At 31.5% G+C, this 9,987-nt stretch overlaps 1 long non-coding RNA gene across 2 annotated transcripts; it reads right to left on the bottom strand.

Annotated features, from left to right (window-relative positions):
* Positions 1-477: 477 nt before the first annotated feature.
* On the bottom strand, positions 478-6,529 carry LOC143073129 (uncharacterized). Of its 2 annotated transcripts, XR_012977402.1 has the most exons (4): positions 6,477-6,529; positions 3,677-3,921; positions 2,989-3,193; positions 478-784 (listed from the first exon to the last, which is right to left on the bottom strand). It is a non-coding gene; the product is annotated as an uncharacterized LOC143073129 (long non-coding RNA). The 2 variants fall into 2 exon arrangements; XR_012977401.1 differs by lacking the exon at positions 6,477-6,529 and having other exon boundaries at positions 3,677-4,013.
* Positions 6,530-9,987: the final 3,458 nt, after the last annotated feature.

Genomic DNA, 9,987 nt, shown 5'->3' with positions numbered 1-9,987 from the left:
CGTTTCACAGTACTCAATTGTCCTAATACGGAATTTTTCGGGTCAATAAAATTCATATCGGGTTTGTCTTCGCCTCACCAAATATGGATTTTATTGACCCCGATAAATAATCGTATAAGGACAATTGCACACTGTGTAACTAATAGTATACATCCAAACAAGTACAAAATGGAAGAGCATTGAGGATCCAAAATTCCAAAAAAGTTATGCCAAAGACGGCTAAGGTAATCTATGCCTGGGATAAGAAAATCCTTAGTTTCACGAAAAATTCAAAGTTTTGTTAACAGAAAATTTATAAAAATGACCTCATTGTTGATATTCATGTCAACACCGAAATGTTTTTCCATAATGTTATCAGATCCCATGTTTATTAATGATTTTTCCAATAAAATTAAAATCCATCGAATGTTAAAGCAGCATATAATAAAATGTAACTTATTCCCAGGTGGCAAAACAGAAGAATATAAAAAACTCACATTGTAATATTTCATTTTTATATTAAAAACAAACACATTATTTGGCAGACTTTATACTACAATATGCCACAAGAAAATATTCGAAAACGTTTAAATCGTAGTTTACTAAATCGTTTATCATCTTGTTTTTTATCAGATTTTGGTAGTCCAATTTCTTTGAACAGCATTTCAAGACTCTGTCGCTCATGTAGTTGTGATATAAGCCATTGTGTTGATTTAGCTTTTACTTCCATCCATTTTTCCTCATAAGAAGACATGTCACTATTATTCAGATAATTAATCACGTGGGCTGTACACCAGACATTTTCCTAATAATGATAAATATAAATGTTTACTTTAAAAACAGCTTGCTTTTGTTTACACTTGCAATGCATCGATGTATATTCTTTTGCATTAGATTTTTTACCAAAAATATTGAAAAAAGATTATTTTAACATGTTATTTTTCGGATAAAATGACTAGACTTTTTTCTTTCAGTATCTAGTATTTCATTTGTGACTGTTTTTTTTTTCTTCTGATTTGTGTCTTTTCGAGGACGTGTTTTTTCCCCCTATTTTCCCCCTGAAATATTCAAACGGTACTTTCAGTAGCTATGACCCCTATTAGATACGGTATCAGGAAATCTTTTTTAGTACTAAACACATTTTTTTTTCTGGTCAGATATTTCTACATCGGCCCAGTTTCACATCAATAACCTCGAGAAAAAAATGTTTATGGTCCTTACAATTTTGAACTCTAAATACACTTTTTCTTTATACACTTATAGATTCGACCTTGCATGAATCCCATTTTCCTTTCAGATCCTTTCAGTAATATATAAAAAAAAATCAATTACTATATAAAAGTGTTAACAAGATTACGAAATAGTTCCGGCATCGTGGTCTATGGAATTATAAACCAAGGAAATAAATCTAACGGAGTAATCACATTAAAGTTTATGTATGCATATTGTACTTGTGCTTTTGGTCGGGTTACAATATGTGCAAAACAGTCTAGTGGTATGGTGAAGTCAGGCGGATTTAGTGTGGTTTGTTGAGCGGGTAGAAGGTAGGCTGTACTGACAAGGTACCTATTTTATGTAATCATCTTCTCCTGTAGATTTCAACCTAGATCTAGATTTTAGAGGGTTTTTTTTTTCAAATGACGGTACCATTTAGTGTAATTTACGGAATTTGATGAGACTGTCATCAAAGTGAGAGGGTTAGCCCTATAAAACCAGGTTTAATCCACCATTTTCTACATTTGAAAATGCTTGTACCAAGTCAGGAATATGACAGTTTTTGTCCATTCGTTTTTGATGTGTTTTGTTATTTGATTTTGCCATGTGATTATGGACCGTTTCCGAATTGATTTTCCTCTGAGTTCAGTATTTTTGTGATTTTACTTTTAATTCAACTTGTCCTTCAGTTTTCAATTATTAGTCTTGAAACATCAAATAAAGGTTCCATGCATACTGGCATTGTACTTCATATATTTATTGTGTATTTGTAAATTGTTTGACACTGTTAATTATTGACATGCTATTTGATTGTTCTGAACCTTTTACTAGTACCTCTAAATTATTTTTTGGCCCCGCAACAAAGTTTTACCCTTGTCTGTCATTCCGTCATTCCGTCATTCATCAACAAACCATTATAGGGAGGTTTTTTTTAAACGCCTCCAGATATTGGGCTGATTTTTGATATGTGAGTTAACCATGGTGAGTCACAGATCAAGTTTACGTTTCGTTCCGCTCCGCTAATTTTTGCCGAAATTACGGGCTTTGAATTTTGATAAATTGTTGAAAATCACAGTTATACGGACTTTTTTCGAAACGCTGTCAGAAATTTGGCTAATTTTTGGTATGTGAGTTACCCATGATGAATTACAGATCAAGTTTAAGTTTCGTTCCACTCCGCTGATGTTTGCCGAAATAACGGGCTTTGGACTTCGATACATTGTTGAAATTCAGTTATATGGACTTTTTTTCAAAAAGATTTCAGATATTGGGCTGATTTTTTTATATGTAAGTTACCGTTGATGAGTTCTCATTACAGATCAAGTTTAAGTCTGTTTCGCTCGGCTAATGTTTGTCGAAATTACGGGCTTTTCGACTTTGATAAACTGTTGAAAATCAGTTATATGGCTTTTTTTCTAAACACCTTTATATATTGGACAGATTTTTGGTATGTGAGTTAGCCACAATGAGTTACAGATCAAGTTTAAGTTTTAAATTAGTTCCGCCCCGCTGAATTTTGCAAAAGTTAAGGGCTTACAACTTTGATAAATTGTCGAAAATCACAGTTGTACAGACTTTTGTTCTAGACGGCTTTAGATTTTGAGCTGATTATTTTTATATGTGAGACTACCATCATGTTTGTGTCTACATGTGTTATTGGAATTGCAGATTTTTCAACTTTTTGAGACGGAAACATTCGTGTCGTTTCGACACATCTATTTTTTATTATTTTTAAAGGACTACAGTCTAAGTCACATTGACCTTTAATTTCTGTTTATTTGTTTACTAAATTACCCTATAATCTATGTTTTTAAGCTCCTTTTCGTCGATCCACAGAATGTTACAAATATCTTCTGATTGCTGCCGACTCCAGTGCCCATCGAGATAAAGGGATAGCAGCGACTTCACATTGTCATCCTCATCGTCGACGTCGTTGTCGTCGTCGTCGGTGTCCACATTAGACTGGTTGGAGCAATTAACAATTTCTTCTTTGTCATTGCTAAAATCGATAAGATTGCATTTTTCTTACTTCAAATTAAGTATCTTTTTCCGACCATGATCTTATTTTTAAAGAGGCACTTAAGAAAATTTAACACAACTGCCATCACAACCAAATATTGTTTCCTTCTAGTCTTTAATTTTCTATGTTGTGTTTTATGTACTCTTGATAATGTTTGTCTATTGGTCATATTCTCTCTTTACCTTGGCGTTGTCAGTTTATTTTCAACTAATGAATTTGAATGCCGCTATGGCATTTCTCGCAACGCTTCAATATTCATATTCATATAGACCATTAATAGATTAATTTTAAATTAAAACACTGTCTCTTGTATCTATTTACATCAAGAAAGATTTGATTACGGTTTTTTAAGATACCTATAAAAGAAGATCTATTGCATGCCATTTACAAATCATAAAACATGTGTTTTCAGGTTTCTAACAGTCGACCTGAAAATGAATACATCATTATAAGTTTACTCACCAAGGGATTGCTTCCAACTTTTGATTCTCAGATACATGTGATGACGGTTTTTTAAACATTATCTGATAATCTACTCCTAACTCTGACAGAGGTGGTAACGCTGACGCTTGAGGCAATGGTGGCGGTGGTGGTATTGATGAAGGCTTCAGTTGCGCATCTGAAGTATCGTTCATTTTAAAATAATCGTTTTCTTACAGCCGTAAATGCAATCCAAGAACAACCATTATAATCAATATATTTTATTTCTAAAATATTGAAAACAAGGACATAATTACAGCATTTAGACGTAATCTATAATGACTATTGATAATTGTTGTTTAATTAAATTCCACATCGTAATTTCCTTGAAATGCATTTTTAGAAAATAGGAAATGAGAATAATTCAGGTTGTCGAAAAACACAATTAAGGAAATATTCAATTGTGTTTTAATTATACTTACAATAAGTATGGTATAATACTTGTATGATATTATCTTCTTTGAAAGGGACCAGAGGGAGTGATCAAAATATCTAAAAAAAAAAATCTATGAATGTATACCAATAAATAAGTCGAATTCAAGCGTCAATACTTTCCGTCACAACATTGTGGGTATAAAGTAGTTGAATGTGTTGAAAATAGTGTTTTGTGCGACATATATATACAGAACTGATCATCCGAAACTTATTCTCTAAAAAGAAAAGAAAATCCAGATGAAAGAATACACAAGAAGTATTGATAGGTCATACAGACATGAACAATTAAATATAAAAGATCACTAGAATAACAATCGGGGAGAAATAAGGAAAAGGAAGCAGAAGTCATAAAAGGACAACAGCAAACCCAGATCCTTTGGAACGGTAATAATAACTGTGTGGTCCTTACTTTATCAGTAAATTCTGTTCCTCGTCAATTTAAAAAACAAGAATGCATACACTGAAATGTCTCGCCTTCTTTCCTTACCATTGATATTATGTTGATAGTCCTAAACATAAAGATTTACTACAACTATCACATAATCTAAATATGACCCAAGAAAATGAGGTTAAGGTTATATAAACGTAAGGAATACATTTGCACCTTATAATCATTCAATACACTAAATATAGTTGACCTATTACTTATCATGCTTATAGTTTCTTAGAAACAGACATAACAAAATAACATTGACCAATAAATCACGGTCAACTGAAACATGCCAGGCAGACATGTACTGTAACAACTTAAAATCCTTCAGTACAACTAATATAGTTGACCTATTACTTATAGTTTAAGAAAAACAGACCAAAACACAAAAACTTAACACTGAGCAATGAAGCATGAAAATGATGTCAAGGTCAAATAAATCCTACGAGACTGACATGTACATGTACATTATAAAGTAATTTCATACACCAACATTAGTTGTCCTATTGCATATAGTATTAGTAAAAAACTAGATCAACACTCAAACACTTAACTTTGTCCACTGAAACATGAAAATGAGGTCAAGGTAAGATGACACTGTCATTTGGACATGTTCATCTTACAATAGTTCCATATATAAACTATAGTAGACCTATTGCATGCAGTATAAGAAAATATTGTTGAGCTTGAGAAACTTTGTAGACTTATTAAATCTATTTCTGTGAAAGTCTATCCTCCTGGTTAATACAACTATATGTTTATTTATCATTTTTGTAAATATTTATCATATTAATTTGTATTTTACACATGCTATATCTTATATATGTAATATATATTATTGTAATATCTTCTCTGTAACTATGTATTTGGTTTATGAGAATACAGATCAAAGATCAGAAAAAAAGACCAAAACACAAAACCTAAAACTATAACCTCTGAACCACGAAAAGAGATCAAGGTCAGACCTGCCTATTGGACATGTACACGTTACAATCATTCATACACCAAATATAGTAGACCTATTTCTTATAGTACCTAAGATACGGACCACCAAAACTTATAATAACTTGGTTCACTGATCCATGAAATGAGATTGAGGTAGAGTGTAAAATGTCTGACGAGCATAGAGACATTACAAGGAACGCACATAGAAATATAGTTATCCTATTACTGATAAAACGAGAGAAATTAACATTACAAAAAATATATAATGTTTTTTTTAAGTAGTCACTGAACCAGGAAAATGAGGTCAAGGACAGTGGGTATGTGACAGACGGACAATTCGTAACATAAGGCATCTATATAAAGAGCATGAAGCATCCATGTCTTTAACTTTCTAAAATTTAAGATACTGGTTAACGCCGCCGCCGGGTTTGTTCTGACGTATGGTTCCACTTCTTGATTCGAATCAGGCGCTGATCTGATACAAAGCCATGTATATGATATATGCAGAGTATAGACTTTAGCTTCATTACGAACAGTTATATCTTTTGAATTGTTTTGACTGATCATGATATTACAGTCTCGTAGAAAAATTGATATAGTTCACATAAATATATATAAATAATCTTGGATAGGTCCCTATTTTCACTTGTTTAATTAAGGTTTCAGAATAGAACTCTCATAGTTTTAAGGAATTTAATTCTCCATCCAAACATCAAATTAAAAAATGAATACAAGCAAATTGATTCGTAATAATTTGTATAACGGTCAAGATTTTATATTTCAGTTCGACTTCCACATGTCAAGATAAGAATCATTTGACATCTTACTGATGAATGATATCATTTATCCGACCTATTTGTTTATCATTTTACTATTTTTGTCTGGTGTTGTACACTTTTAGACTTGCATATTATACAATTTAATAATCATGGTATACATATTGATAATTTGATATTAAACCGTTTTACTTACCGACTCAGTATTTTAACTCATAACCTAACCTTAGTGCGTTCATGTTTATATATAGAAAATATTGTAAATAAAGTATATAACTTCCTTTTTGTGTAACTTGTTTGTTTACTAACAGACACTGATTTACGCATTTGATATATATTACCGCGAGTATTCAATAAAAGTCTTGTGACCAGATATAGAACAGATACAAATTAATAGACAACACAGTATTTGATTTTAATTGGCCTACGGTTTGGCGGGGTTCGTGTTGCTGTTGTACCCTATTGTGTCGTTGTTTTGTTCACGCAATGTTGTCAATTTAATGGAATTTGATGAGACTGTCGTACAAGTGAGAGGTTAAGCGCTGTAAAACAATGTTCAACACACCATTTTGTACATTTGAAAATGCCTGTACAAAGTCAGAAATATGACAGTTGTTGTCCATTTGTTTGATGTGTTTACCGTTAGATTTTGCCATTTGATTAAGGAATTTTCGTTTTGAATTTTCCTCGGAGATCAGTATTTTTTGTGATTTTTTTTTTTTTTTTTTTTTTTTGTATGCATAAAAAAAGTCTATGAGATAGAATTTTGAAATAAATTGTTGGAATATAGATTTTGTAATATCTGTTATGAAAATAAGAAGAAATTGGTGTCACCGAACTTGTTTTCTTGCTACAAGTAAAAACTAAAACTTTCCCCATTTTAGTCTAGTTTTTATCTTTTTTACTAAAAGAGATATCTCCCCTTAAATGGCTTATTTGAAATAAAAATATTCTAAAATCACAAAATTTGATATTTGTTTAAATATTTTGAGCTATACAACAAATCATTAAGTTTTTTTTATAAACAGTCTACTAAAACATTTCAAATTTGTCTTCAAATTTGCAGATTTGGACATATAACTAGAATGATTTTGTACTGGGATTGTACAATCCAAGATGGCGGTATGGGTCACCATGCTACTTTCCTAGCTCTTGAAAATTGCTTAAATTTGGTTAGATTGTTCATGAAAAAACACATGAACGACAAACGATAAAATCATTTTACTAGCGCAGTGGTAATAACCATATGTGGATTCTTAAAAATCCTAAAGAACTTCTGGATAATTTGAAATCTCGGTCTGTTTCTAAAATGAATTCTAACAAAACTCTTGATTTTTTAACCCTGTATACCACCATTCCGAATGGGAAATTATATTTTTTGTATACATTGAACGACAAAAACTTTTCCTATGTGACGTTTACATTTTCTGACGTCAAACACCCGATATTTTCTGACGTCAAACACCCGAAGTAATGAATGTGTTGTTTTTAATTTGATAGATGCTTTTTGTGCTTTTTGTAAATGATTGTTTGATTTGACATTGTAACAGTGATGACTACTGTAACCATATTTTGACTATTTTACCTATTATGTCTGTTTTGTGGACGCATCGTTGTAAATATAACGGAATTTGACGAGACTGTCGTACAAGTGAGAGGTTTAGCAATACTAAACCAGGTTCAATCCACCATTTTCTACATTTGAAAATGTCTATAACAAGTCAGGAATATGACGGTTGTTGTCCATTCGTTTGATGTGTTTTATCATTTGATTTTGCCATTTGATTAGGGACTTTCCGTTTTGAATTTTCCTAGGAGTTCAGTATTTTTTTCATTCTTATGTTCTTGTATGCATAAAAAAAATCTATGCGATAGAATTTTGAAATAAATTGTTAGAAGATAGGTTTTGTAATATCTGTTAAGAAAATAAGAAGACATTGGTGTCAGCGAACGTTTTTTCTTGCTACAAGTAAAAACTAAAACTTTCCTTTATTAGTCCAGTATTTTTTATCTAAAAGAGCTATTTCCATTTAAAAATGGTTTATTTGAAATAAAAATATTCTAAAAACACAAAATTTGATACTTGTACTGGGAATGTACAATCAAAGATGGCGGTATACCATGAATCTAACTTAATTCTGATCAAATGTATATATAAAAAAAAGTTTTAAATTTCTGCACATTGTAAGATCAATTTAACAAAATTTTAGTTGAATGTATTCATAAATGGTATATAATTTCCCCTTGAATCCATTTTTATATATTCAGAAACATAGGCGGGGGCCCCCTCCTCGCATTATATACAAGTATGAGCGTGGAACAGACCCTCTCTTAGGGCAGTCAATTCACCATCCCTTTATGACAGCTCTGAATCCGCCACTGTAGCAACAATCAAAGAATTCTAAATGCATACAATATTCCACCCACAGCTGATATATCTCTTATTTATGCATTGCATAATTACAATTGCATTAAATAATTGTATCGCAGAATTTTGTATAATTTTGATAATGATCCATAATAATTAGATGTGTTTCTGGGTTGATACTACTGCAGGTGATGTTTTAATTGACCAAGGGTATCACCAGCCCATGAATTATCATTGATATGGTCATATTTATAAATTAACTGTTTACAAAACGTTTGAATTTTTGAAATATCAAGGCTTTTACAACTGAAGAATAGATTACCTTAGCTATATTTAGCCAAACTTTGAGGAATTTTGGTCCGCAATGCTCTTCAACTTGGTACTTTATTTGGCATTTTTAATTTATTCGAATCCGAGCGTCACTGGTGAGTCTTGAGTTTCGTTTGGACGTGAGGTTAAACATGCAAATTAAGTAAAATCATTTTTCATATCATATAAATATTTTTCTCTAATTCTATGGAAATATATCCCTTTCCAAAACAATTGTATAAAATTATTTAATCAACGTGTGGTTGCCAGTGATCTCGTCAGAACATGATTGGCTGGGTCAAAGGGTCATAACCTTTCTCAGCTCCCTGAATTGATCAAAATGTTCTAACAGGTGTTGATGAAATTGTACATTTTTAAAGTAAAATGAAATTGTGTTGCGTACAGAAAAAATAATACTAATCCACTAGAAGATATGGTACACAAATTTTGAAAGTTCAATAAATATATGCCACTGAGGCAACTCTCCATCCAAGTCAAAATTTGTAAAAAGTAAAAAGTGTAACAATTGGTGGATAGTTATACGAATGGTAGTGACAATACTTCTCCTTATCTTTATACTAGTTAGTGTCTTTAAATCTTTTCAAATGATAATCTTGGGAGCAAACATTGGTCAATGCCTATTAATGCTGTCTTAATGATTCTTATAAATAATGGAGGTTGGTTGAACAAGTTTTGTAGCGCACATTATATCAACAGTAGTTATTCACTGTTCAAATCTCATAAAACTTAGACAAACAACACTTTACCAATCACTACAAAGCAAACTAAAAATTGAGCAACCCGAATCCCACTGTAACAAGGTGAATAACCGATTTTTCTGAAGAGACAGCAGCTAATTCAGTGATTATTTTGAAGATTTAAAATCGAAAGAGAGTTTATGTGTATGCTTCTTATTTTATCATCATTATGACTACAAAATAGGGAAGGTCATATATTACGTAAAAATAAATATCCATCAAATTTACGCGTTTAAGACAAACTTTTTTTTCACAAGAAATATTAAAAAGAA

This window comes from Mytilus galloprovincialis, chromosome 4, assembly GCF_965363235.1.
Source record: "Mytilus galloprovincialis chromosome 4, xbMytGall1.hap1.1, whole genome shotgun sequence".
Classification (NCBI taxonomy): Eukaryota; Metazoa; Mollusca; class Bivalvia; order Mytilida; family Mytilidae; genus Mytilus; species Mytilus galloprovincialis.
The sequence above is the reverse complement of the archived record's forward strand: the minus strand, read 5'-3'. Positions and strand labels throughout refer to the sequence as shown.